Below are 23,535 nucleotides of genomic sequence, written 5' to 3'. Positions count from 1 at the left end.
AGGGGCGGGCCACGTGCAGTAGCAGCGGCTGGGTGGAAAAGTGGCCCGTCACTGACATGACTGCGGGGTATTGCATGTCCCTACATCCCCGTTGCCTTAGCGTGACTCACTTAGCTGAAACCTGAATCAGCCCCACACGCAGAGCTCTCTGCTGGAAGTGGTGGGCACCTCCCTGTCTAGAAAATGTCTCTGCCTTGTCCCTGTGAAGTAAGATGAATCACAAAACCCAGTATCTGTACTGGGCCAGCAGCAGAGATGCTGAGGATTGAATGGGCCATAGAGACTTGAAAGTAGCCTATATACTCCTGTTAAAAATGTTTCTGTGGCTCAGAACTAATTTGCACAAAACAGACCTCATTTGTATGTATGTGGATATTGGGCAGTTAAATTTGCATGTGTGTAAGGGAGGCTTTGGTCTACAGAAACTTGGGTGTGCCAGACCCAACACTCAGATTTTTAGGTGTGGAAATTTGAGAATACCATTCAGACAATACTTCTGAGAATGTCAGCAGCAAGGGCAAATGGCTTAATTAATTTACTGCACTCCTTCAAATAATCAACTACTTAGCTCAGCCCCTTAATAATAATACCCGAGCCCTGTCCCAAAAGGAGTCCAGAATTGTCTGACGAAAACCTCAGGTTTTTGTCTCCAGTCTTTCATCTAATTCTAGTCTTGCATTGAGAGGATATAGGAATAGTGCTATCTCAACAGAAAGAAAATGTGATCTTGCCTTGTTTGTTAGTAGGGCTGGGTGTAAGCAAAAGCAAATGTTTGGTCTTGTGTAGTCTCAACAATTTATAGCCCATTCCCTCCTAGCTTCAGAACCAGAGAAAACAAGTATCCTTACTTTTTTTGTCAATGGCTGAATAAGAGGGTCAGGCAACTTGCAAGCCAAATAGTAGACATGATTCATGTTTGTGGTCTCAGTAGCGAGGCTTGGCAGAATGTGATTTTTATTTTTATTATAATTTTGATGGATAGTATCAATGTTTGTTGATTTTACATTTTTCACTGTTGTGCAAAATTATGGGTTTTAAACTCTGGGCTCCTCTCGGGCTTTTAAAATTTTTTTTATTTAAACTTTAACATTTGTGGGAAATTATGGGGAGGATCAGACAATTAATGACAGTAGACACGGATTCAAAATGCTAAAGCTTTATTAACTGCTAAAACAATTTGTCAACATCACATGTCAAAATGTAGGAAGTAAATATCTTTAAATCAAACTCAAAGTACTTTGCAAGCAGCACTTTTCTTATTTTGTGTGTTTGTAAATTTCTATTATGGATGGATGGAAATTTTTTTTTGTCAGTTTGTGTGTGTATGGTGAAATTATGCAGTGTTGTAGCTGTGGTGATCCCAGGATATTAGACAAGGTGGGTGAAGTAATCTTTTATTGGACCAATTTCTGTTGGTGAGAGAGACAAGCTTTCCAGCTTACACAGAGCTCTCCTTCAGCTCTGGTAAAAGTACTCAGAAATGTTACAGCTAAATAGGAGGTGAAACAGATTGTTTAGCATAAGTATTGAACACATTTCAAGGGACACCCTCCAGTCAGAGGGGGCCGGGCTCAGATTCTGGAGCTGAGTGTCGCTCCCTCCCCACCCTTCATGGGGGCTGGCCAGGGCTCCCACGGTGCCCCTCAAAATGTTCCTCCATGCCCCCCCAAGGGGGGTGCACTCCACAGATAAGGGACCTCTGATCTATAGTCTATAAAGCTGGCTGTGTTCCTTGGGACTGTGTGCACGCGGAATGGACCGCAGGGTTAGACCTTAAAGGGTTAATTCATGATGCCTGCATGTAAATCCTATTAATACTAATTGCATATAAGTGTATGCACGGAGGGGAGATTAATCCCTTAATCACCAGGAAGCTATATCTTCTTCTCCACAACATGGAGTTCTATTCAGGCAGATGATGTTGTTCAGTAGATTTTAGTATACAGTGTTTAACCCTATCCTACCCAGATCCTTATGATTCAATAGCTAAAAGCTTCCAGCCTGCACTGCTTAGTATCTATAAATGAGTTGTCTCTTACCACCTCACTCCATATTCACTTTTTGCATCATGCAGCATCTCTGGATATAGGCCACAACAGCCTTTGGCCATATCATGATAGAAAAACGATTGATGGCTGTGGCAACCTGAAGTAAAAAGTGGGTCTGGAGACTGGAGAGCCTTAAGTTATCTAAAATCTCTGAAACTCAGAAGTTACCAGATGTAAAAGGAGGCTATAATGCTCAAGGGGGATTAGGCAATTCTTTATAGTTTATCTGTCAAGTGACTCCAAAATTCTTTGACCAGTCAGTTAGTCTATAGTTAACTGTGGGGTCTTCTTCAAATAGCAAAGGTCTAAATTCAGTTTTGTTAAGAGGTTGTACCCAAATCCAACCTGAATAGAAATGTTTCCATGACATTGGCAACCAAAACTTCAATGAAAACTTCTGTTTGCAGGGTATTTGTTTGTTTTGGTTTGTGGGTCATTCCTTCTCTTCTCCCTCCTTCTTCCCCCTCCCTATTTTCAGGGGAAGGGATATCAGATTCTTTTGACACCGGAAATGCTATCTTTTTGTGACAGTAAAAATGAAAAGTGAAATTGACTAAGTGTAGTTTTGTGTCCAAGTCATATGGAAAAAAACCCCAAAATGAATAAATGGTGGAAAAAAAACTTCCTGGCTCAGATCCTCAAAGGTATTAGGTGCCTAATTTATATTGATTTCAGTAGGAGTCAGGAGCTTAAATACCTTTGGGGATCTGGACCTCAGTGTTTACTAACTTAAAATATAAGTAAAGTGGGGGAAGGGCTTAATTTTTTTTCTTTGTCCCTTTAAATATTAAAAATTTTCAAGGTCTTCTCTTCTTTTGTTGCTAAAATGCACTTTTTCCAGCACTGATATGAGCTGCTGCTTTTCTATTCATGTCTGTTGTTGTCTTAGTGTTTTATTGCAGCTTAAATTTCTGCAGCCCTGTTGATGAATAGGGTCAGGTGGTGTATGGATTGCTATAGACTCTGCCAGAAGGGGCCCTCACTGACAAGCAATGATAGACTCAGTCAGCATCCACAGGGGAGAGTTTTATATGGTAGGGACAGCCTATTGCAGTGTAGCGTAGAAGGTTAGGGAGGAAGTCACTGAGCAAGAGGGTGCTTTGTGTGTGGCTATTGTCCAATGAGGAATAAGATTGAAATTCAGCAAAGGATGTTTTATTTTTCCCCTTAGCCTGGCAGGAGGGCTCTGAATATACAATATTGCTATAGTTTTTTTTTATTCATTTGCAACTTTCTAATGTTACAGTCGAAAATAAAGTGAATTTACAACAGCTGTTGTGTGCACAACACTGTTGGTTATGACTAATCTAATTTTCTGGACCTAAATTCCACTATTAAACTCCTGATTCCCAGCGAAGGAAATGAGAGTGAACAAAGACACTAAAAACCTTTTCCAAGATCTTAGGACTTTGTCAAAGGAACTAAGTGATTCCCCTTCCCCCACTGTTGGCCTTTAGGTGGAAGGAGGGAGGTAATATTGTGAGACTGAGAAGCTCCTTAAAGAGATGTAATAACGTTTAACTGACATGTACAACATCGGAGAATCAGCCTCACATTAATGCAGCTTTTGAAGCATTCACATTCATTGCGTGTCCATAGTACATTCAGCATGGACGTGAACATGCAAAGAAAGCTTTTGTGTGGTGTCCGTACTCCCAACTAGTTCAAAATGGGGTACATGCATGCATGTTGTGTGCACACCTGGTGATTACATGTGCTGGGCGCATGACTTGTCCCAGCAGAAGAAGGTGCAGTGGAGGGTGCATTCTGTGGGTACATGGGAGCCTAAGTGAAAAGGCTTCTGCTTCCTTCTTCACCTGCAGTAACATGAATTAACAAAGTGCAATATTAGTTAAACAAGTAGAAGGAGCTTATTTATTTGGGGGTGGGGAGTGCAGACAGGGCAGAAATTATGGATCCTCTTTTTCTTCCTACTGGGGGGGGAGGTGTGTGTTTTAAATCAGTATCTTTTAAGTGATTAGTGTTCCTTGACTTATATTACAAAATAAATAAATAATGGTTCCTGTCTAATGCCTTGGAGTTGAGGTGGTAAAATGCGTGAATTGTACCTCCTGATTCCTAGATCCTGTCTGCAAGCATCTTTGTTGCTCTGGATGCTGAGGGTATGTCTACACTGCCCATGTGAGCGTGCCTCCCAGGCTGGGTAGACAGAGACACATTAGCTCCGCTTAAGCTAGCACCCTAAAAATAAGGGTGTGGAAGTTGCAGCATGGGCTAGTCACCCAATGTCTGCACCCTTATTTTTAGCATCCCAGCTGGAGCAGAGCTAGTGCATGTCTGTCTACCTGGGCTGGGAGGCATATTCACAACTGAAACGTAGAGGAGGTCGTATGTGTGAACTCAGCATCAGGTTTTATTCCCCTTCCATCATCCCAGTTTTTCAGATGTGCTTGTGCCTGAATTAGGGCCCAGATTGTTATAAATAGTTCTTACCACAACTGCTTGCTTTGGGGTGGTGAAGGGAAAGGAAAAACTTTAGAACTTTCATGTCTGTATTGCCCCTTTCACATCTCACCCTCAATAATTGATATTTTTGGGAGGGAATTTGCAGTCCCTGCCTTCTGCCATAACCTCTCTTCTTCCCCCTCTTCTCTCCCCCCGAGATCATCTGGACAGTGCCCCCCTCCCCCCTTGCATAATTTTCTGCGCTTCCTTCCAAAGAAGTCCTGAGCTGCCCCTTACTTTCCCTTCACCCTGAGGTCACTACAGCAACGGTTGCTGTTGGTATTGCTGTCATCTAGCTGGCTGGGACACACACTGCTTCTCAGCTGCTCGCTTGTGCTCTTAGTGAGACAGAGGGATGGAGCCAAGAGGCAGAGAACATCCCAATCTTATACCACTTGGCTGAGATGAGTCTGAGCCCCTAACCTGCCTTTCACCCTCCCAGCAGCAGCAAAGAACAGCCTCCAACAAAGACTTAAATAGATTTCCTGGGGTCAGCTGAAAAACTGGAGATGAGGGCTAATGCACCAGAATCCTGAGCCAAAAGCTGTAGGTGAGGGAAGTTTAGTTCTTCCTTATGTTACCAATAACTAGGCGTGGCACAACTTGTTTTTGTTTTTTTGTTTTATAACTTTGAGAGATGTTTGTTTTTATTCATGTTTTTGAATAATTGATTTAAATTTTCAGTTGCACAAAATTATGGGATTTCAGTATTCATTTTTATGTTAAAAATTTTCATAGTTGCTGAAAATTTGGCAGTGAGATTCAAAAACTTAAAGCTTTATACCTGTTAAAACACAATTGTCGACATCACATGTCTAACTATACAAAGAAACTATCCCTAAGTCAACAGATCCTACCTGTTTTTATGTATCAGAGGGGTAGCCGTGTTAGTCTGAATCTGTAAAAAGCAACAGAGGGTCCTGTGGCACCTTTAAGACTAACAGAAGTATTGGAGCATAAGCTTTTGTGGGTGAATGCCCACTTCATCAGACTAAAAACCTGTTTTTAGTGTTTGTTCACTAATCTGTTTGTAGCAAGCCTAATTCAAAAGTCACTGGATTTTGACTCTAATAAGCTCTCAAGCATCATTTTTCTTTCTTTGTCTCTGTAAATTTCAATTATTACTGATGAAGATTTCCATCCATTTGTGTGTGGATGGTGAAATTGATATTTATTGACATCTACTGATAAAAATCTTATCCTTCTAAGTTTGCTACTAACCCCTGAGATTGACAAAATTTTAAAATCTAATTGGCCAAGTTTGTGAGGCCTTATACTCAACTTGATGTCATTCTCTGTCTCAGCTGTGCTCATCCTCCCACTGGAAATTACAGTATTTGACACTTTGAATTACTTATCTTCCAGACAGAAAGAAAATAAATAAGAATGGTGGTGTGGAAAAGGCCATGGAGGGAGGGGGGTCCTGGCATGGGGGAAGGAGGAGGTTACGGAGAGTCCCTGCAATAGATGGGGATGGGAGCATGACTTGTGGGGTGGAGGGAAAGAGCACCTGGTGTGTACAGTGAGTTTGGCCTACAGAAGCAACGTGGTGGTGGACACTTGGTGTAACTTTCACTGTTAATGCTGCCTGTCCAAGCTGACTGAAGTGCAGAAAAGTAAACAGCAGGCTTGGACTGGCCTACAGTGATATTTCTTGAGAAGCCTCAGGACTTGGAGGCCCTTGACCTTTCCAGTCAGTTGCAGGTGAAGTACAGACTCTCCGCAAACTGAAATCCACAGATCCCCTTGGCAGTGGCATTTGCAGTCCCCTTTCCTAAAAGAGGAGAAGACCCTCCTCAGAGCTTAGAAGCGGTAGGTAACCTCAGCTTGAGCTACCACTCCCCTGATCACCCTGGGGGGAGGGGGGGCACCTCTTTTGTCCTTGCAATGAAGGGTCTTGTGTCCCTAGTCTGCCCCTGCCTAGGTCTTGTGTGCTGACTAATACAATGATATGCTGTTTGGGTCCCCAGACCACAGGAGATCAGGTTGTGATTTTAAAAACAAAAACAACTCTTATTGAAGTTTAAAGATATGCCTGACTGCAGAGTTTGGTGGCCAGATGTGGGTTTTTGGTTTGGATTGCTAGAGGGGAGGATTGGATTAGCTATGAAGTTTGGATCTGGATCCAATCTCCCAGTTTGGCTGACTAGATGAGTAGGGGGCCATAATGTCATGGAGGGCTAATGAACTGGCTTGTGGGGGTAGAGGGAGACTTGCCAAGAGAGGGTGCTATGATGTTGGGCTCTTCGCTCACATAGTAGCAGAGTTTCATTCTTGTAAGGCTCAAGAGCTCTACTTGGCAGCTCAAAGCTCTCTAGGAGTAGAGCTCTGCTCTGGCTGCGCAGGAGCAACCTAGCAGGGGGAAGGCAGCTGCTGTCAGAGCTGATTAACCTAAAAGGGAGAAGCTCTACTCCTCTGTGACTTAGAAGCCTCTAAGGCAGCTACTACCACCTGCTTCTCCAAAACAGCAAGTCAGCCGTTCTCCGCCCCCAGGCTCTTAGAGGAGGTCCACTGCGGCAGGATGGTCTCCTCCTTGCTACCATAATGAATCACGGAGCTTCCTCTGGATGTCTGCTGAAGGGGCTGCAAAACTTTTAACTGCAAATGTTGTTATTGCTCATTATGTGCTAAGAACTGGGCAATCAAATCTTGGTAAAGTGAATTTCTGCAGGTGTCAAACTTACAGGAGTTAGGGTTGCAGGCTTGGGCCCACTCTTCTCATCAGCAACCCATTTATTCAGGAGATGATTAGGCTATTGAATAGGAGAGTCTGACTTTCTGGCCTGGAGTCCATTGATACAAGCCCCCACCCATTCCATTTAGACATCACCTGAACTGGTCATGGGGCATATGCAGATGCCAAGTGGGATGTTTACATGTAAATCCAATTAGGGATTTGGTATTCATGTGTCATAAACCTAGATCCCATCTCAGCCGTCTCCCTTCAAGGCTCAGCCCATTAAAGCTCTTAAGCCTTTCCATGTTTGCAGGCCCAATTAAAAAAAATCGAATCCTGCCATTTATAAGGATTTCTTAAAAATCTGAGCTTCGGGTTTCATCTGTAAATCTCCCAAGGTGTATCCACACTAGACTTTGTTTCTCATATTTCCCACTATTACTAACGCTTGTGCAGTGACTGCTGGAGCACTTGTGTAAACAAAGTTATAGGTGACTGCTAGCATTTTAATCAGTGTGTCATCTATTATGTACTTAGTGGGTCTAGACCAGTGGTCCCCAAACTGTGGGGCATGCCCTCCTAGGGGGGCACAGAGGAATGTTCAGGGGTGGGGGGAGCGCAGCACAGCCCGGGCCAGCCCCCAGAGGATATGTGACACTGGGGAGGGAGCACAACCCAGCCCCACTCTGCCCCCAGCTCTGCTCTAGCCCCGCCCCAGCCACAGTCCTGGCTGCAGCTCCACTCTTGGTCCTGGCAGTCCCAGTCCAGCCTCAGCTCCCTCCCCCAGCCTTGGGCCTGGATCCCAGACCAGCCTCAGCCTTGGCCCCCTTACCCTGACTGCGCCCACCCCACCAATCACCCAGGAGCCACAACCCTGCTCCCAGCCCTGGCTCATGGGAGAGGGGGGCACAATTTGAAAAGTTTGGGGACCACTGGTCTAGACTACAGGGGGGTTGAAGATGCTGGTTGCCACCAGTCCCTTTTGTTCTCACCCATTGATAGCACCAGGGGAGCTGCGTCCATGTTAGCAGTCATGGGAAATATTTTCAGAAAAACCCATTCTGGACAAAGGGCCCCAGTGTAATCTGATGCCCTGTGATCATTTCACCTGCTCTACAAAGCAAAATAGTGTGAGCACTCTTCTCCAACATGCTGCTCATCTGAGGGCCTGTTGATACTAGGAAGCTTTGCCATTTTAACTATACCGGCATAATTAGTGTGGGGAAACCCCCCCGAGAGTGTAGGTAGTACACCAGTACCAGTATAAAGGTGCTTATATCAGCATACTTTATTTTGCTTCCTGAACTGGAATAAGTTATACTAGTGTAAACACCTGTTAAGTCCACACTAGGGTTTGTAGCAGTATATCTGCATCAGTAATAAATAAATATAACCAGGTCTGTTGGGGGTGATTTACTGGTATAACTTTCAAACGTAGACCAGCCCGAAGTGGTATTAACTTCAAAGGCTAGTTACAACCTATGAAGATGCCAACAATCAAAGCACAAACACTCAACTTGGAGTCTGGACACTCATTAAATAATCAGCTGTCTGCTCCATAGCCCTCTTTATTACTGGGAGAGGCTCGTTACTTGTTCTTTGAAGTGGGACTTTCCTGTCACATGTCCTTTTTTGGGAAATTGAATTCCATGATCCTTGGAATTTTTCCCCTTAGGTTTTGTCTGTATTCAAATCTGCAACAGTTTAACTTCAGATTGGTTTAAAAATCATTACAGTGCACTCTGATCACAGTGCGGATGCTCTTAATCCAATTTAAGCCATTACATCAATTTAAGCTAAATAGTGTAAAACAGGAAACTTTATTTCCTGACTCTTCCTCTTGTGTGTCCTCTCCTTTTCCTCCCACCCCGAGTTTTACTAAGATGACTTAAGGCACTGGAGCAAAGAATAGAGAGCTCTTTGTTTTTCTTTCATCCCAAAGCACTTTACAATTTTTATGTATATGTGGATCAGTTTATCGATTGCTTAAATTCAGTCACCTCTGAGATAGAAGGAAAGAGGGGAGAATATGGATTCTAACTGGAACCACATATGGGATTGATGCGGGGGCAGAACTTAGTTATCTGAACTAGATTTTGGCATATTCCTTGTTTTTAAGTGCTATGGAATCTTTAACAACCATTTTGTTGGTTGAAACTTGGTTTTGCCTCTCATCTGAAAGACTCAGACATATGAGATCTGAAAAAGCTTGAAATTTGCACAGTTTTTTCAGGAACCCATAAAGTGGTGTGGTGTGTTTTTTTTGGGGGGGGGGCGCGGGGGGATGGAAGAGGCAACTTTCAGTGGCAAAACCATCAGGCAAAATATCAGGAATTTGGCACCCAAATCAGCTGTCAAAAAGCTAAACCGCACTGTAGTTTTTTTTTTTTTTTTTTTTTTTTTGTAAAAATGTGAAGTGATCTGGTAATGCTGAGTTCTCTTCCCCCATGAGTCTTTTGGAAGTGCTATTAGTATCAGAAGGAACTGGGGAAAGCAGTGATTCATTCCTGCTTTGGTTTTTCTTTACCCGCTTGGGGAAATCAGTATGTTATCTCATGTAATGGTAAAGAACAATGAGCTTGTTGCTGGGGAGAGATTCATTCTAGTGGGACCAGATGTGGCTGTCATGTCCTTGGTTAGGGTTGCTGTTAGAAACATGCTGCTTTGCTGGCTTTAAGCTCATTGTGGGCTTGAAGGAAATTGGAAATGTAAGTGAGGGAGGATTCTAATGCTGGGGCTTGGACACCCAGAGAAGACCGTAAAGGGTTAAATAACATGGGAAACTTGGGGAAAGCAGTGTAAAATAGATGTCAGAATAGTTATGATAAATACAAATTCACATTCTCTGGCTTCTGGCCACCTTCCAGGAATTCCGCAGAACTGGCTACCCTGGTATCTGGAGTTGCCAGTTACAGGGCTTGTGCAGCACAATAACATTGTCATGTTATGTCACAACACATTGAGGTTGCATCAGAATATCCTGTTCTGATGCAATTCTACAATGTAAATGTTTCCCAAGCCTAGAAACTGATTTTTTGGTCACCCATTAACGTCAGAGGGCCCAGACCCCGTGTGACACTGACTCACATGGGAGGAAGTTGGGGGAAGTGTGATGAGCTAGGAAATGTCAGGGTTTGTGGACGACCTTGAGAGCACTGAGTTTGAATGGTAGTTGACTGGTTTGGTTTTATGGGTTGGCAGAAGATAGTAGAGATCTAGTGTTAAAATAGATACTGATTAAAGAAATGTTTTCTTGGAACCACATCTCATAAGATGTGCAGAGCAGTAGGGTGAGGGTATCGGGGTGTGAAATGTAATGGATGAGACAGCCCTATTAAACCATTCAGTGCATCTCCCTGTCAGTGCTTGCATATATGAATATGTGTGTATATATAATATAAAAAAAATAGTGGGTGTTTTTTTCAGCCTAGTTTTAAATTTCGCGCTCTGATCCTTCTCCAGTAGGAGACTATTCCACAGCTTTAGTAAGTCTTAGAAGCAGCAATGTCTCCTGCTGCCATTCTGCCCTCTTGCTTCAGACCTGATCACACAATCCCCAGATGTTGTGCACTTGGGTGTCCTAGATTCACATCTGTAGGGAAGACAGCATCTTCTCACCCTCCTGTCAATAGGGGAGATTTTTCTCTGCTTAGCCTAGTGCAGAGGTGAGCAAACTACTAGCCCCCGGCCCCTCCCCTCCTCTCCCCGCTCCCCCCGCAGCCTCAGCTCGCCATGCCACCAGCGCTCTGTGCGGTAGGGCTGCAAGCTCCTGCCAGGCAGCATGGCAGCGTGACTGGCTGTGGCTGGGCAGCGCAACTGCCAGTCCTGCTGCTCTGAGCGGCATGCTAAGGGGGGGGGGAGAGTTGGATAAGGGGCAGGGAATCCCAGGGGGTAGTAAGGGAGCATGGGATGGTTGGATGGGGTGGAGGTTCTGGGGGTGGGCCGTCAGGGGACGGGGAACGGGGGGGTTGGATAGGCATGGGAGTCCTGGGGGGCCTGTAAGGGGCGGGGGTGTGGATAGGAGGCAGGGCAGTCAGGGGACAAGGAGCGGGGGGGATGGATGGGTGGAGGGTTCTGAGGGGGGCGGATAGGGGGTGGGAGCCAGGCTGTTTGGGGAGGCACAGCCTTCCCTACCCTGCCCTCCATACCGTTTCGGAACCCCGATGTGGCCCCTCAGGCCAGAAAGTTTGCCCACCCCGGCCTAGTGGATTAAAACTGCTTCAGAACAGGCTTCTTTATGCATCGGTCATAATGAATGATTCATCTGCTGGCTCTCTAATCATATCCTCTTGCTGACATTCATACAGAAGCGACTGCAAGGCATATGTATATGTACAAGTGGAGGCTAGTACAGGGGTTGGCAACCTTTCAGAAGTGGTGTGCCGAGTATTCATTTATTCACTCTAATTTAAGGTTTCACATGCCAGTAATACATTTTAACGTTTTGAGAAGGTCTCTTTCTAGAAGTCTATAATATATAACTAAACTATTGTTGTATGTAAAGTAAATAAGGTTTTTAAAATGTTTAAGAAGCTTCATTTAAAATTAAATTAAAACGCAGAGTCCCCGGTGGGGAGGACCCGGGCACTGTGAGTGCCACCGAAAATCAGCTCGCATGCCGCCTTTGGCACGCGTGCCATAGGTTGCCTACCCCTGGGCTAGTACATCCCGAACTCACCACTATGGCATGCCAGGTACCAAAAAGCTACCTGGGTTCATTAGAGCCCAGGCTCCCTGATCTGGTCTGGGGGAGTGATGGTTGTACCTAGTAGCCTCTTGCTTTGTACAGAGAAAAGGGAGTGTTTAGGTATGTTTTTATAGATCATTCTTGGTTCCCCATGAAAGCCTTTCCATTTTGCCTCTTTACTTCGTGACTCATCAGGCAGGCATCCACGGCAGTAATCTGAGATGGAAGAGCCATTGTATAAGTAGGATTACTGTTTTTGTGTGAGTAAACAATTACATAATGAAATATAGCAGTAAACAGTCAAAGTGGGATCTTCCGGTTGCTTGCATGGTGCATCACAGCCAGCCTTCTACGTAGTAGTCCCAGGATTTAGAATGGCAGCCTGGAAACTGCGTATGGAAGTCTTTCACCTTTAGATCATTTCCAGTCCAGCCCAAGCAAGCAGTGAATTGAAGGTCATTCCTGACTGATGATTTTCCAGTTGCCTCTTTGTGTGGTATCCCCATTCAATTCCCTGCATCACAAAAAAACACCCCAGTGGCAGTATCAGCAGAGAGGGCATGAAGAGTGAATTTCCTTGTGATCTCTAGAGCTGCGGCTTCTGGTTCAGGAATGAGCCACGTTGGCAGGGCGGTGCTGCTTCCTTCACTGTACAGGTGTTGTGGTTAAATGGAGATCCTCTGTTTCCAGAACTACTGGGCCAGAAATAAAATTCCTCTAAATCTGTGCAGGGAAATTATCTGCTAGTGAATGTTCCCACTTGTGGGAGCTAAGTGAAGAGGTGAATTTCACTTAAAGGGAAGGCTGGGAGTGAACATCATCCAGTCTGTTAGGACTTTATCTTCCCCAAATATCCAGGAGTTTGAGCATGTGCACCAAGGAGAGCAGATCCCAAATAGTTTGATTAAATATGGTCCTGCATTAAGTACACTAATGTAGATGCTTGGACAGCTCTGAAATCAGGCTAACCCAGGTCAGTTTGTGCTGTCCCTTGGGAACTGAGGACAGGACTTGCTTGGCTGTCTGGATATTCCTTTGGAGTAGCTAGGACATGTTTGCTGGATTGCAGTATAGAACATAAGCATCTGTTTGAAGTTCAATTTTTAAAATTGTTTTGAAAATAGTCCTAGATATCAGATGGAAAGAATCACTAAGCCCTATCTGGGCCCCACTTCAGGAGCCAGTGCAGTGCTGATCCTATAATGTGGTGTTCTTTGTCCAATCCAGATTTAAATGTCTCAAGTGATGGAGCATTCTCCACTCCCCTGGAGATTATTCCACAGCCAAATAGACTTTACTGTTCGGTAATATTTCCTCATATTCAATCTAAACTTTTGATTGCGCAGTTTCATGCCGTTACTTTTGGTCTTATCCCCCTTGGATTGCTCTAACACTTTTCTTCTGCTTGGTCACACTCTTAAATACTTCTAGGAATGTGGAAGATGAAGTATGAGGATCAGTTCCTTCATTGAAGTCAGTGGAATCACTTTGTATTTAAACAGGTGCTACAAAGATGAAAATCTGGCCTCATGGGGTTAGTAGTAGTAGTAAGGCAGTGCCTAGAAGCCCCAACTAAACCTGGGGGCCCATATGTGCTAGGTGCTGTACAAACATGCTTTATCTTGCACTTTATTGTTAGTTGCTTTTCCTGCTACATCCACCCCCCAACTCTCCTCCCTTTGCTGTATAAATTACACTTGGTTTGCATACTCACTGAATACCAAATGAAAGTGACAAAACAGCATAACCTGCCTTCCATCCCTGTATACCACCATTTGTCACAAGTTTGCTTACCTACAATATAGATAGGACATTAGGTTTTTTAAAACTATTTGAACGTTTGTCTTTTTACTAGTCATGCCAGCATAAATGTGACACTCACACTAACATTCCCCTACTGCCCAAAACCACCAGCCAAAACCTGTAACAGAAACAACACCTTCCCATCCCAAAAAAGAGAAAAAGCAGAGTTTCTACCCTGAAACAAGATGAGAGCCAGATACTCCATGAAATCCATCACTAGAGTCTTGGCTATTGTGATGAATTGATTTTACATAAAAGGCTGTCAGATACTATAGTGATGTGTGGCAGCAGAAAATTGTAAAATAGATAGCTAAGGTAGACAGTCTAACCATGAAAACAGACTAAACAATTCCTCTTTTTGTTTTTAGATCACTTAAATTTCAGGTTCTTGGGCAATAACAAAGTGCTGCAAAGTGTGGGTTGTAAGTGCTACAGGGGAATTATTTAAAAAAATCATGAAAGTATTTCCATTTGATCTGAACTTATCTTTTAAAGCTTGAGCCTGATTTGAGTTGATAGTGTCCTTTTTTATCTATCATAAATCAGCCCTTACATCATTTGTTTCTCTGAGGTTTTTCCCATTTACAAACTGGGAACCTCTGTATAATAAAGAGGTTTATCGCTTGTCTTGGTAGGGACGTGATGGCATCCAATGCGGCTGTTGCTTAGCCTAGTAGGCAGAGGGAGGAACCCTGTGGGCTGAGAGTCCCTTTGACAGCTTTGACAGACAGGCGTGTAGTTATGATCAGATATATCTGATTTGCACCAATAGAAGGAACAGAATTGTCAGGCAGTGATCTATTTAGTCTTTAACCAGCTATGTCTGGAAATTACTCCTTTTGAAACAGGTCTTTTCAACTACTGTTGGTTAGGTCACAAGTGTGATGAGTTTGCTGGTCGCTTCCCAGTTTTCCAGTGAAACTTTCTTCACCTCATGAAACAGATACAGTTTGGCACAGCTGTCAGTCTCTATTCAGGAATGGCAGAAGATGCTGCAGTTCTGGACTGAGGTGTGTTGACAGTTGTTTGGAGATCCAGAACTGGTAGAGGTGCACTGCCTGATCTGCACAAGGAATTTGGCTCAATATCTGCCCACGCTCTATGCCTGGCATCATTCTCTTCCTTTTTAAACATCACGTTCACATGCATTTAAATCCTTTATTGCCTTGTTTTGCCTCTTAGGCTGGTTTCAGTGAGATAAACTAGTCTCATCAGCATAGAGGAGACAGTTCAAGAAACATAGACGAGCACAGACAGAACTCCTAAAATGCTGATTGGTGTAGGAGGGCAGGGAGACCTTTCTGTACATAAGACAGTCCAACTTCACATATATTGTGTATAATATTTTATGTGGCTGCTTTCTTAAAACTTAGTACAAAATATTAATTGAAATTAAGAAATAGAAAAAACAAAATATGCGCAGAAGGATTGTCTTATGGTGACAGCACAGAACTGGGAATAAAGAGATTTTGCTCTGTTTCTGGCTTTTTCACCGAATATATGTATGACCTTAAGAAGATCAGTTAGCTATTCCAACCCTCAGTTTCCCCCATCTGTATTGGGGGGTGGAGGGGATACTATAGGTAATTAATAGGGGGGTTGTTAGGCTTTTAGTAATATAAATAATGAATAATATATTCACTAATAGTTGTTAGGTGCTTTGAGGTTTTTTTTGGAGAAGATGCTGGAGAAGGGCTGAATTGTCGCAGTAGTTTTCTGTTCTTAATCTTCTGCAGTAGGTTCTCTCTAGCCTTACTGGGAGCTGCTGCAGTTAAAGCCATAGCATCCTTCATATAAAGTAACTCAAAAGTGTCTTTCCAGGAAGACTAGAGAGAGAATAACTCTATTTCCAGAGCTGGGTGCACATACTCCATGTACTCTGTCTGCATACTTGATTAACAGCCAAGTACCATTTGTTGGCCTTTTTGTTTGTTTTTATGGGTTTTATTTGTTTTAAAGAATGCTGCACTAGATGGACTACGCTGATCCAGTATGGCAGTTTCTGTGTTCCAAACTTGGCTACAATTATGATGCTGCTGCATAAGACCTGAAACGAAACTGATTGGAAAATGACTATAATAAGTATAAGTGAAATCGACTTAAATTCTTGTTCATTTCACTTGTTGTTTCACTCTGCCATTCAACAGACACACAAATGAGAGGCTAGGAGCTGGCAGTAAGTGTTGGTTCATCATTCTAACTTCAGCTCCTGGGCAGCTGATCATAATATCTTAGTAGACTACTAAGATATTATGATCAGCAGATCAGCTGCCCAGGAGCTGAAGTTAGAATGATGAACCAACACTTACTGCCAGCTCCTAGCCTCTCATTTGTGTGTCTGTTGAATGGCAGAGTGAAACAACAAGTGAAATGAACAATATATATAACTCTCTATATATAATATATAAAGTTATCTCAAGGTCACCAGTCAGTTCTCTAGCGTCCCAGCCTATTTAGTGTGTGTGTGTGTGTGTGTGTGTGCTTCTTGTTAGTTGTAGTAAGCACAGTCAGGAAAGTAACAAATACTTTCCTCATGGATTGTATTTTCTAAATGGACAATCTACCGAATTCTCAATTACTGAGGGACAATCTCCACTCATTGATATATTTTGCTTTCCACAACCAAATCTCTGTACAACTTTTCAGGAGTGACGTACCTGAGTATTTGGATTCTAATATCTAAACTGTATTGTTAAATCTATTCACCAAAATGTGGGTTATTGCTGATTATGTACTCTATGTATCATGTGACTTTAAAAACAAACTTTGTATTTGTGGATAATCTAAGCACTATACCCAGATGTACAGGCACTCTTTCCCCAACCTATGTATTATATAATTTTTTAACATTAGCTTTAATAAAATTTCTAATACAGCTTGCAAGATCCTTGGAGTAGGACCCTTGTCTTGCTTATCTAAAATCCCAGCCTCTGGTGCTTAAATAATATCTAGTAAGAAGAGTTTATCGTAAAGGTTCCAGGAGCAGGCGAGTGTTTGCTCCCGAGAGTGTTTTCATGTAGTCTTCTCAGATGCACATTCTCAGCCAAGACTGTTAAGTCATCCAGAGAAATTTGAGCCAGACTCTGCAACTACAGAAAGCATTTGATGTGTCAGAGATAGGCACGTTGCTGGAAAAAGTCAAGCTGCTAAACCATCCTTCAAGAGTTATTTACTGTCCTGCTTATTCTTGCTCCAAGCCCTAACTTTTTGCAGTTATTTTTGTACGAATATTTCCATAACAAAAACAGGAAATGGAGAGGGAAACCCTTCTTGAAGATGCTGTGTCTTTTTAAAAATATTTTTAGTTTTATTTCCAGGGGGTTGTAAACAGTTTTGAAGGTATTCATTTCAGTGAATTGCCTCTCTCTCCAGTTGGTATCCAGTTGACTTTGGTTCATTTACATAGTGTGACCTTGTTTGTTAAAATGCTGTGAAAGTTGGTGTGGCGGTGTCATGGTTCTGATCCCTTTGCAGTACCCCTTTGGGGTGTGATGGAGTTATGTACTTACTCAGGTTCTAGTCCTCCAGATTGGGGCAGTCAGTAGCAAAGGGCTTAGGACAGAATTTCAGCCCTTCAGCTGAGTTCCTTTGGAGACTTACCCCTTCCAGGGCTCCAAGGGAACAAAGAAAAGAACACAGACTAGGAAAACAAAACAGCCAGTCCCAGGTGAGCTGCTGGCTTCTCTTCCTTTGGAATGGGGGGGGAGGGCGCGAAGGGGGAATGGCCTTGGTTAAGTCACAGTCCAGCTCTGTCTCTGCTGGTTAGCAACCGGAGCATGTAGTCCAGCCTGCCTTCACTTCAGAGAGCCTGGCCCATTCACAGGCAAGGGTGCAGGCTCTGTTGTGTGTCAGGCCTCTCCCTGGAAACTGGGGGACTAGCCATCTGTCCTCCTCCTGGAGCAACCTGCTACTGAGCTGAGCTTCACCCCTTTTGAAGTCTCCCTCCACTCGTGACATAACTTGAAGGTGCACCAGGGTGGGGCCACTTGGCCCCATTTTAATTCTTTAACCCATTCCTACCTGGGGTGGGGTTTGTATCCCACCATCCCAATAAGTCATATTTATTTTATACTGGTGAAATACCCTTTTAAAGATGCAGCCCCAAGATTTTTCTTTATAGTATTTGACAATGGGACTTCTACAATAGCCACTGAATATGGTCACGGTCACTAGGTGAGACATCCTAGCACAGTGAATTATGACTCAAGGCATTTAAGACTTTCTAAGTATGCTGACTTTGTTAGTGAAGAAAGCTTTGTCCTGCTAGGTCTGCAGATGTGGTGAGAAAGTCATAAACCCTGAATTTGCTAAACATGATTGGATCTTACCTCTGGCAGTGACCAGTAACCAATCCGTCAGAGGAAGGAGATACTCTGCCCTGTAGTGCACCCAGCTAGTTGTAAAGTCCTACATACTGTGGAGAAGAGCAGAAATCCTTGTTTTATGCCCCTTATACAAGAGTTCTTCAGGTGCTTGCTCATGTCCATTCCATACTAGGTGTGTGTGCTCGCCGCATGCTCTGGTGCCGTAAGTTTTTTCCCTCAGTGGTATCCGTAGGGGACCGGCTCTGGCGTCCCTTGAAGCGGCGCACACATGGCTCCCCCCACCTTCAGTTCATTCTTGCTGCCAGTGACGGTGCCAGAACGTCGTCTGCTTCGGCTAGCTTTTTGTTTTGTTCAGTGTGTCTCTCAAACATTTTTTCTTGTAAAATAGTTGTATTTAGTTAGTTCTAGTTAGTTGGTCCCAGACAGGACTCAGTCTAGGGACGGGGCATGCCCCGGTCCCCAGGCTTTAAGCCATGCGATCGTTGTAAGCAACCTATGCCCATCAGTGACCCGCACGCTAATTGTTTAAGGTGTCTAGGCGAAGGACACATAAGCGATAAGTGTCGCATCTGTAAATCAGTCAAACCCTGAACAAAAAAGGAGAGAGACATCCGTCTCAGGGCACTCCTGATGGAGTTGGCGCTGACCCTGGCACTGGAGTAAAGGTCCGACTTGGCCCCGAACACTGCAGTGCTGGTGCAGTGCGCCCTGACAGCACCACCTACGAGCTGGCACCGATCCCCTGCCCTGGCCAAGAAGCCCAAGAGGACCGTGAGGGGAAAATCTCCCACATCCCGTAAGGGAAAGGAGAGGGCTGGAGGAGAGCCAAGACCTGTGCTGGGTGGCTCAACACCTCTGTCAGGGAGTTGGGCCCTAGCTCAAGTTGAGCGGTCTAGCACCTCCCATACTATGCCTGCCTCACTGGACAGTGACAAGGGCCTCTGTCACTGTAAGTCCCGTCGACACCCGAGGCCCTGACGCTACTGGTATCACCCACACCAGCTCCAGTGGTACCCAAGTCCAAGGGTAAATCCGTCTTGGGACCATTCCGCGTGTCCCCACCTGAGCGGCACCGCTCCCCCTCGTGGGGAACGTCCCACCAGCGCTCACCTGCATGGAGCCGTCATGCTTCAAAAGTAGGGAGGCAGGCTCAGAGAAGCCCTCTAAGGTCTCCAGACCCTGTGCACTGACAGCTGGATTTGAGGCACAGCTCGCCAGTAACTTGGAGCAAACCTGCAGAGGCATGCGCCCCCCGGCATGAGCATCGAGACCAACCCCTCATGTCTCCAATGCCTCAGCATCGATCACGTGACCAATTGGTTGAACGGAGCTACCGGTCACCCGCCTGCTGGCACCTGTTGCCGAGATGCAAATCCCCACGATCGGGAAGATCCTCCCAACGACCAGCCCTCTCTGACTTCCGGTCCCAGTACCGGTTAAGCAGCGTGAGGTGTAGATCGCCAGTCTACCAATGCTGGTCTGCCGGATGCCGAAGATCCCCGAGGGCCCACGTGAGGAACTCGTCTCGATCAGACAGGTCAACGTTGAGACACAGTGGCCAGCACCGCATGGAGGAGGGCAGCTGGTCATGGTCACTCCGCAGCAACCGCTCCGCTTACGACTCTGGCACTGAACAGAAGTCCTTGTCAGCGGGACAAACCCCGGCACCAGTGGTACAGTCCACATAATCGGCGCTGCAACTGACCCCGTGGCCCCCTGGCCAATCGCCGGTGGCGTGGTACCCTTGGAACCTGTGGGGGTTTACCCAGCCTGCACAGGCCGCCCAGTCAGTGGTGGGGGCCTCAGATAGGCCATCGGCTGCAGCATCCCGTCCTCCTCCAGAAGTGGAGGCCCTACAGGGAAAGACCCTCCCAAGCCCATGTGGACCTAGGGGAGCAGCCAATTGGACTACCAGGGCATCTGGTAGATCCCTTGGCACTGGCTTCATCCTCATCGTCGTCGGGCGAAGCTATTACGGGTCCCCCTCACCCAGTTCAACAAGATGATGCCAAGGTTCATCAGGAGCTTTTGAAGAGGGTCATCTCTAATCTGGGGCTCCAGGCAGAGGAACTTGAGGAGCTGTTGGACTCACTGTTTGACGTCCTTTGTTCCATGGCACCTGCCAGCGTGGCATTATCCCTACATGAAGGGTTTTCGAAAATTATTAATGCCCTATGGCAAACCTCCTCCTCCCTGCCATCCATTTCAAAAAGGGCTGAGCCCAAATATTTTGTGCCAGCTAAAGGCAATGAGTATCTCTATACTCGCCCAGCCCCAAACTCCCTCATAGTTGAGGCCATTGCCTCTCCCTCTGGTTAACCTGGGTCTACGCCCAAGAATAAAGACTCGAAGAGACTGGATCTGTTTGGGCGAAAATGTATTAGTCTTCCAGCTTTCAGTTGAGAGTAGCCAATCACCAAGCCCTCCTTGCCGCTGCGACTACAACATGTGGCAGACCATGGCCAAATTTGAGGTCTTGCTGCCCGAAGGAGCAAGGAAGGCGTTCCGGGCGATCTTCAAAGAGGGCACAGCTGCGGCCAGAGCAGCACTCCAAGTAGCCTCAGCTGCAGCAGACTCCATGGCTCGCACCGTGGCCTCGGCCATTTCCAAGCAGAGGGCATCCTGGCTGCTCCTCTCAGGTCTGTCAACTGAGGCTCAGCAGTCGATGCAGGACCTCCCCTTCGACGGCCAGGCCCTGTTTGCAGAGCAGACTTGACAGTAAGCTGCATGGACTGAGACTCCCGCACTACCCTGAAAGCTCTAGGGCTGTACGTCCCCAGTCCAGCCTGGAAGCGGTTCAAACCGCAGCCATCTCAGGGTCAAGGGAGCCAAACCCGGCAGGAGCTGCCCCAAAAGAAGAGTAGGAGCTACAAGTGCCACCCAAGCCACACCCCTCCATTCTCTGCCCAATCGGGCTCAAGCAGGGAGGCAAGCGAGTGTTTTGAGGATGCGCTCAAGGGCGATGTAACAGACTATGCCCCGGATCAGTCTTTCCCGCTGTTTCCAACCACCTTTCTTTTATCCTCCCCGCATGGACCACTATAACTTCGGACCGCTGGGTCCTCAATACTGTGGCGCAAGGTTATACCTTCCAGTTTCTTTCTACCCACCCAGTAGCGTAGCTAGCGCTTCCCCTGACCCCACATTCCCCAAAAGTGGCGCTCCGGCCGGCCGGCGGAACGGGGCCGCGGGCTGGCCGGCTCCCGGCGCTCCGGCCCTGAGAGCATTGCCGGGGGTCTCGGTGCCCTGGACAGCGCTCTGGATGGGGAAGCGGGGTGGCCCGGCGCATGCGCAGGGCCGCCAAAATGCCACCGAAGGACCGGTGCCTTTTTTCGCTGCCGCTCCTCCTCGGCTGCAACCCTGGCTACGCCACTGTACCCCCCCCCCGTCCCTCTTCAGGGACCCCATCACAAGAGTCTTCTCACACAGGAGGTATAAGGGTTGCTACAGATGGGGGCGGTGGAAAAGGTTCCTTGCAAGTACAGGAACAAGAGGTTCTATTCCCGGTACTTCTTAATGTTAAAGGCCAAGGGCGGTCTACAGCCCATCCTGGACCTGCGAGACCTCAACAAATACTTAAAGAAGCTGAAGTTCCGCATGGTCTCCTTGGCCTCCATCATCCCCTCCCTGGATCTGGGAGACTTGTATGCTGCCCTTGATTTGAAGGACTCATATTTCCACATAGCGATCTTTCAAGGTCAAAGACGCTTCCTATGTTTCACGGTGGGAGCCGACCACTATCAGTTTGTGGTCCTCCCATTTGGCCTCATGACAGCACTGAGGGTGTTCACCAAGTGCATGTTGCTACTAGCCGCTTACCTCAGATATCGAGATATCCAGATCTGCCTGTACCTAGCCGACTGGCTCGTCAACAGCTGCTCCAGGTCCCAAGATCAAAGGGATGTCGTGATGCTGATCCCTGAGCCTGCTGGTAAATGACAAAAGGTCGATGTTCGTTCTGGTGCAGAGGATAGAGTTCATCGGAGTGGTGCTTGACTCCACCTGTGCCAGAGTGTTTCTCCCGCAGGAGAGGTTCCAGAAGATGGTGGACCTCATCGCGGGAGTCTCCGCGTTCCCCCTGACCACGGCCAGGGTTTCCCTGCCTCTGCTGGGACACATGGCAGCATGTACATGTCTTCTGCCATGCCAGGCTCAGGATGCAGCCCTTACAGCAGTGGCTGGTGACGGTCTGTTCCCAGTCCAGAGATCACCTGGAAAAGGTCGTTACCATCCCACCGACAATACTTACTTTGCTACAATGGTGGACCAACCCCAGGGCAGTCCTGGAGAGTTCCATTCGACAGCCCTCATCACTCGATCGAGTTGATATCTGACACCTCGGCTGGGGAGCACCTCTCCGTGGCCTCCAGACCCAGGGCATGTGGTCCCCGGAAGAGATTACGTTACCACTCTGAGCAACTTGATGTTTATGTGTATGCTTGGCCTGCGGAGTCTTTCTACTGCACCTTGCAGACAAGGTGGTGAGAGTGTTGATGGACAATAAGGCCTTGATGTTTTACATCAACAGGCAAGGGGGAGCATGCTCATCGGCCCTCTGCCAAGAGGTGCTCCAGTTGTGGGATTTCTGCATAGACCACGTGATCCAACTGGAGGCCTGTCACCTCCCCAGTGTCAGGAACATGCTGGCAGATCGCCTCATCAGATCATTTTCCTCTCACCACAAGTGGTTGCTCCATCCAGAGGTAGCCCCGACTCTCTTCCAGAGGTCGGGAACTCCCCAAGTGGACCTGTTTGCCACCAGACAGAACAAGAAATGTCATCGCTTCTGTTCCCTACAAGGCCTGGGCAAAGACTCCCTCTCCAATGCCTTACTCCTGTCATGGTCGAGTGCTCTGATGTACACGTTCCCGCCGATCCCACTCAGCAGCAGAGTTCTGTCAAAGGTCAAGAGAGACAAGGCCCAAGTCGTCATGGTTGCCCCGGCATGACCGCGCCAATATTGGTTCGGCATGCTGATTGACCTAGCAGTGGCTGCTCCCTGGCCCCTTCCCAACCGACCGGATTTGCTCTCGTGGGATCATGGGCGTCTCCTGCACCCCAACCTCGCCTCCCTCCACATCATGGCTTGGATTCTACGTGGCTGAATTTGGAGGAGCAGGCCTGCTCTAATGAGATCCAGCAAATCCTCTTGGAAAGCAGGAAGCCTTCCACTAGAGCAACCTACCTGGCCAAATGGACGAGGTTCTCCCACTGGGTGTCTCAGCGTAGCATCTCTCCAATGTGCTCCCCTTTACAATCTATCTTAGATTACCTGCTGCATCTTAAGAACCAGGGACTGTTCCTCTCTTCCATCAAAGTGCTCCTTGCAGCTATCTTCGCTTTTCACCTGCCGATCCAAGGTCAGACAGGGTTTTCCCGTGACATGTTCGTCTGATTCCTGAGAGGCCTTGAGAGACTCTTCCCACCGGCCCGGGCTCTTGTCCCACAGTGGTACCTTAACTTGGTTCTTTCTAGGCTCATGGGCCTGCCCTTTGAGCCTATGGGCTCCTGCTCCCTCTCCCACCTGTC

At 46.4% G+C, this 23,535-nt stretch overlaps 1 protein-coding gene across 1 annotated transcript in view; it reads left to right on the top strand.

Moving 5' to 3' along the window:
• Positions 1-23,535, top strand: part of ARG2 (arginase 2) — a 35,994-nt gene that overhangs the window by 665 nt on the left and 11,794 nt on the right. The gene's annotated exons all lie outside the window — the stretch shown is intronic.

The sequence above is a fragment of the Terrapene carolina genome, unplaced genomic scaffold, assembly GCF_002925995.2.
Source record: "Terrapene carolina triunguis isolate 2854851 unplaced genomic scaffold, T_m_triunguis-2.0 Scaffold96, whole genome shotgun sequence".
Taxonomy (NCBI): Eukaryota; Metazoa; Chordata; order Testudines; family Emydidae; genus Terrapene; species Terrapene triunguis.
This window is presented reverse-complemented; position numbering and strand designations above follow the sequence as displayed.